General features: G+C 45.4%; 1 long non-coding RNA gene across 1 annotated transcript; it reads right to left on the bottom strand.

Moving 5' to 3' along the window:
* Window positions 1–2658: 2658 nt before the first annotated feature.
* LOC133975608 (uncharacterized) lies at window positions 2659–5010 on the bottom strand. The gene is made up of 3 exons (XR_009924767.1): window positions 4447–5010; window positions 3712–3787; window positions 2659–2925 (listed from the first exon to the last, which is right to left on the bottom strand). It is a non-coding gene; the product is annotated as an uncharacterized LOC133975608 (long non-coding RNA).
* Between the last annotated feature and the right edge of the window lie 740 nt (window positions 5011–5750).

Here is a 5750-nt window from a genome sequence, read left to right as displayed (position 1 = left end):
AGGGGGGTGGTCAACTTGCCTTCCCCAATGTTATATATGTGTTGTTTTAGTCGGGTGAGTATGGAATGTTTTGTTTCGCCGATATAATGTTTATTGCAGGTGGTGCATGTAATGATGTAAATGACGTTGGTGGTGTGGAGTGTAAATGTGCCTAATGTGGGAAATGCTGTATTGCTGTGAAGGTTTGAGATAAATTTTCTGTTCTTATAGTGTGTGTGGTATTGGGTTTGTGTTGGTGGTTTGTTATCTGAATATTTAGACCGTATTAGTAAACTGTGGAGGTTTTTGTTTTTCCTGTACGCTGATATGGTGATGTGATTTTTGAAAGCCGGCTGTAGGGTTTGAGTATGGATGAAGTTCTGTTTGATGATGTTATGTAGTCCTTTGATTTTGTGTGAGAAGGTAGATATGAATGGTACCGGGACCTGGGGTGGAGCAATACGGGGAATGGAACGAGTAGGAGCGAGAGACGCCAAAGTGCTGGTCTTGATTTGGCGGAGGAAGCGTTTAGAATAGCCCCTAGATCTGAGACTAAAAAACAGGATGGAAATGGAAGAATGCAGGTCTATTACACGGGATGATATTCTATAAAAACGGATGATTTGTGATTTAATAATGCCTTTAAATGTATGTTTCGGATGGTAGCTAGTTTTATGAAGAAGGGCGTGTGTGTCTGTTGTTTTAAAGTAAACCTTGGTAAGTAGTTTTGAGTATGACAAATTATTTGACCGGTCAAAAAAAACAGTTGTATCTAAAAAATTAACTTGTAATGGATCTATGATGTACTTAACCTTAATGGACGGGTGGTGGCTATTCAATGTGTCAATGAAATCAGAAAATAAAGAAATGTCGTGTTGCCATATTCCAAAAATGTCATCTAAGAATCTGAGGTAGGTGAGGGGTTTATGGGTGCACTTGGCTAATGCCTCTCGCTCCCACTCGCTCAGGTAAATATTAGCGTATGACGGGGCGTATCGTTGGCCCATGGCTGTTCCGTGGATTTGCAGGAATTGTTTGTTATTGAATGAAAAGTCGTTATTGTTGAGGCAGATGGTAAGAAGTTGAATAATTGCATTGTCCGGTCTATTGTTGTCGGGGTTGTTATTGAAAGTGGATATGATAGCCTTGATACCGATTTGTGTATTGATATTTGTGTACAAACTGTCTATGTCTATTGTAAATAAATGAGACTGATTTGGAACAACCATGGGCCGGATAGTATCTATAAAATGATAAGTGTCCTTGATGTAGCTTGGATGTTTATTGGAAAGGGGTCCTAGGAAGTGTTCGATGTATTCTGAAATATGGTATGATGTACTATTACAATCTGAGACTATTGGTCTGCCGGGAGGAACCTCATAGGGAATGGTCCATGATGGGGGTTCCTTGTGGATTTTGGGTAAAAGATAGAACTGTCGGGGGCGGGGTTGGTCGGGGCCAAACAGGTAGATTTTTTGCTTGTGGTTAATGGTTTTATTGTCATATAAAGATTGTATAATGCTACGAAGAAGTGGTTGAGTTTGACCTTGTAGGTCTGACAGAATGGGTTTATAATGTGTGGTGTTTGAGAGTTGTCTGTTTGCCTCCAGTAAATATTGCTGTCTATCCATGATGACTATTTTTGAACCTTTGTCCGCCGGTTTAATGATGATATTAGGATTTTGGATAAGTTCTTCTAAGGCCCTGCGTTCCGGCCCCGAGAGGTTGTCTACAACGTCCCCTGGGGGCCGGTAGTAACGCAGGGCCTGTTTGTTCTTTTGCAACAGGTTTATTGTGGCTATGTGTGATTGAGCCGTGGTGGGTTCCCAATTAGACTTGTGAATGAAGGGTGTCTGGATGTGGTCCGGTTTATCATAGAAATGACTGATGATTTTTAACCTTCTGTTATATTGGTGTAAGTCCCTATGAAATTCCTCCCAGTCAAACTGCAACGGGCGTGGGATGAATGAAAGACCCCTTTCCAATAACCGGATCTGATCTAAGGTTGGAGTAAATAATGTGGATAAGTTGAGAATATTTGCCGTAGAGCTCCACCCCAAGTCGACTACAGAGTCAGTATGGGGCACAGGGTTTGAAGTGGCGTTTGTGCCCGGTTTGGGTTTGGGTGGTACTATAAATTTAACTGTTTACACCAATAATCGAAAATGAGTTGGGCAGTAGCCGGCTTCCAATGGATGTTGTCCTTTTCTGTTAAAAAGGTGTCATGAGGGATCTCTGCTAAAAACGGGAAGTAGGTGGCTATTGTGTTGTTAATATATTTCAAATTGTATTGTTGTTTATTGCTGAGATTGTCTGAGAAGTTTATGATAGGAAAGTATATGTCGGCATTAGGGAAGGCAAGTTGAGCTTGTTTGTAAAGGGATTTTAGCTGTTTGCAGGAAGTCTGCCTGGGGTCCTGGTCTTTATTATTGATCCCAATGGAGAGGACCACTATTTTTGTGTTGGGGTTGGGGACAGTTTTCTCACAGATCTTTAAAAAGTGGTACATGTTGGCCCCCGGGTAGCTGTCAAGTTGTAAGTCTGGGTTTTTGTGGGGGGGGATTCTGTTGATGTTTGAATCCCCCAACACCAGGACTGGTCTGCGGCCTTTGAAAGACCAGTCCTGGAGTTTCCGGGTGTGTCGTGCAATGTGTGATGTAGGGTGATAATTACCTGGTGTGGCAATGTATAGTGGTAAGCTGAATGGGGAGGAGGTGGAGGAGGGTCCTGCGGGACTATCGTCGGGGAGTGAAGGTGTGCTGGGTCCCCGAATGGCACCGGTGGGAGGTGGACTTCCGAGGAGGAGTGGTGGTAGGGAGGTCTCAGATACGGTTTCAATGGCATTGTTAGCCTTTAATTGCCCGCTCATCATGTTTGATGACCCTCCCGTTGTGGTTACCGGGGCTCCTCGCTGTTCCTTTGCGCCATTCCGGGGACCAGCAACACCTGTGGGTGTAGAAGGGGAAGAGGAAATAGTGTCATGGTTAATTGTGGAGACATTTGAGTTATTCTGGGTGTTTAATGATATGGATTGGAGTTCTAGGGTATTGTTGTGTGTGTCCGGTAATTGATGGATTTGGGCTTCTATTTGTTGTGTCCGTTTTGTAATGGTAGTCGGTGTGTCGGAGGTACTGGAGCTTAGAGGTAGTCGTGTGGTAAGGGAGTTCCGTCTAGTCACTGCCGGTACGATAGGGGAGAGTTTGGGGTATAGTTTTAAGATAGCTCCTGTCTCCTGGGAGACCGGTTCGGGTCCCCAGGAGACTACTTTCTTGCCCCTCACTGTGGGAGGGGTGGAGGTGTTTGGGTCTGGAGGGGTTAGTCTGGAAGTCGGTAGTACAGGTACAGGTGCCCTCGGGGTTTGTCGAGGGCCCTTGTAGTGGTTAGGGTTAGGGTTAGGGTTAGGGTAAGGGTTAGGGTAAGGGTTAGGGTTAGGGTTAGGGTTAGGGTTAGGGTTAGGGTAAGGGTTAGGGTTAGGGTGGGTCGGTAGTCCATTCAGTAGTCTACGTCGTGGTTTGGGTATGGGGTGGTCAGGTAGTGTCGGTTGTAGGGGGGGCCTGGTTTGGGGTACAGGAAGTGTCATCTGTCTGCTGGTCTGATATGGGCGGTCCTGTCTCAATCGTTGGGGTTGAGGTTGTATGCCATCCAGTGTTGTCTGGCACTGGGTGGGGGTGGGGAGAAGTGGTGTCCGGGCCTGTGGAATTAAATAAGGTTGAATTGTAGGGGGTAACTTACTGCTGACTGGTAGTGGTGGGAATTCGTCTTCATCCGATAGTTCCGGGATGGTGGAGAGGGAGCCCTCCAACCTGGTCTTTGTTGTGGTAGAAGGTTTATTATTGTTATTGCTGTTGTTATGTTGCCTATGCCTGTTCAAAATACCTTCTGTTGTTGTTATGGTATCTGGCCGGAGTCTCTGGCCATAACGTTTCCTCGCCCATCCAGAAGCTATTTGAAAGGCTATGGGGTTGTGTGCTGTATGACCGAGGGTATGTATTGTATTTGTGTAATGTTCCTGTAGTATCACCATGTTAGTTCTCATCCAGTTGTCTGTATTGTTTCGAACCTTATGACGTGTGGTGTCTGATGGTGTAGCCGGTTTGATGAAGTCTGTTAATCTGGTTACTTGGCGCATCATCCCGGGTGGGAAAGTGTTGCTAGAAATTGCATAGTCTGTTACCTGTTTGTGGTGTACAGCCTGTATTAGCTGGAATATTTGTTTTGACGCCGTTCGGGTTGCCGGGTCTGGTGCCTGATGTAAAGTGTATGTGGGTGTTGTGTCCATGCCTGTTATCCTGCGTGGTTTGCCATGCTTGCATAATGATGCTAAGTGCGTGCCTACAGACATCAGGGGTTGTGGGGATGTGTTTGTGTGTGCATGTGTGAGCTGTGGTCTGTGTCCTAAACCACTCGACGGTACGGGCTTCACTCTGTTAAAAGACATTTTGGAAAATCACTGGAGGGAGCTCTTACCCTGATGTTTAGTAGGTGGAGATCTCCCTGGACCCGTAGATGGCGTGGTAGCTTGATAGCTTGTGCCTAGGCCTCGCCTAGCTGGAGCTGGGCTGTTGTTTGGGCTGTGGTCCAGTAGGGTGAGGTTTGGGTGCCTTGGTGTCCTGTTGCCACGTGGGTCTCTCTGGTGGTGTAGGTGGAGGTCTCCTAGGTCCCGTAGTACTCTGCTGACTGCTTGTTCCTGGGTCCCCCCTAGGTGGAGCTGGGGTGGCGTTTTTAAGGCAGTAGTCCAGAAGGATGTGGTTTCAGGTGCCTTTGGTGTCCCGCAGCCAGGTGGGTCACCTAATAACAGAAGGGAACTCCGAAAAAAACGTCTCAGTGCAGAGAAGAGCGAGAGGGAGATTTCCAGATAGTTAGTTTTTTTTAAAAAAATTTTTATATCCAGAAACGATTAAAAAGAAAATATAAAAATATGTCTCTGATGTGGGTCCTCGTCCCGGCCGGGAGGAGGAACCCAAGAAAAGAGGTTTGTAATCTTAAGTGCAAAAAAGGAAAAAACCGTCCTTTTTGTTTGTTTGAGGCCAGAGTCTACTGTTGGAAAACAGGAGGACGGCCTAGGTAGTGTTTCCTCAGGTGTTTAAGCCTGTTAGTTTTTAGAACAAACAAGACTCCATCTGGTCCAGGCCAGGCTGCTTTAAAACCAGAGTTTTTAGAGAGGGAGTCAACTGTTTAAAAAAACCCGGGGAAAGGCCTAGGCCGATAACTATCAGATGTTTTCCACAAACATTTGTAGCCTCAGTTTGAAAAAACAAGGCTCCCACTGGTTTAGAGCCAGGCTGCTTTAAAACCAGAGTTTTTTTAAAAAAACAAAGGAGTCAAATGTTTTAAGACTTAACCAGGCCTATAGTAGCAGCCCCCCAGGACAATCCAAAAATACTAACTTTAATAATTACAAACAAATTTAAAATAGTTTAAAAGCAAGGTTGCTTAAAACCAGAGTTTTTAAAAGATCAAAAAGTCGAAGCTGACGTACCGTTAAGTAGTGTTAAAATCCTGACGTTTCGCAGGGATTCTGCTTCTTCAGAGGATTGTGTAATAGGACTAACAGCTCGGGTGGTTATAAAGTGTTGGAGGAAGGGAAGTGTGCCCCTCCCCCAAGGCTCAAGCCACCAATCAGTAAATGTATGTGTGGGTGGATCTGATGTGATAGGGCTAGGAGGGTCGGCCATTTTGTAGGGTTTCCCTCCAGTATTTTTGAATTTTGGAGGGAAAGTTGTTGTCCCTGTCGATTGGTTCCCTTAGGGGGCGGTGGCTGGACGGTTTTA

The sequence above is a fragment of the Platichthys flesus genome, chromosome 19 (genome assembly GCF_949316205.1).
Source record: "Platichthys flesus chromosome 19, fPlaFle2.1, whole genome shotgun sequence".
Classification (NCBI taxonomy): domain Eukaryota; kingdom Metazoa; phylum Chordata; class Actinopteri; order Pleuronectiformes; family Pleuronectidae; genus Platichthys; species Platichthys flesus.
This window is presented reverse-complemented; position numbering and strand designations above follow the sequence as displayed.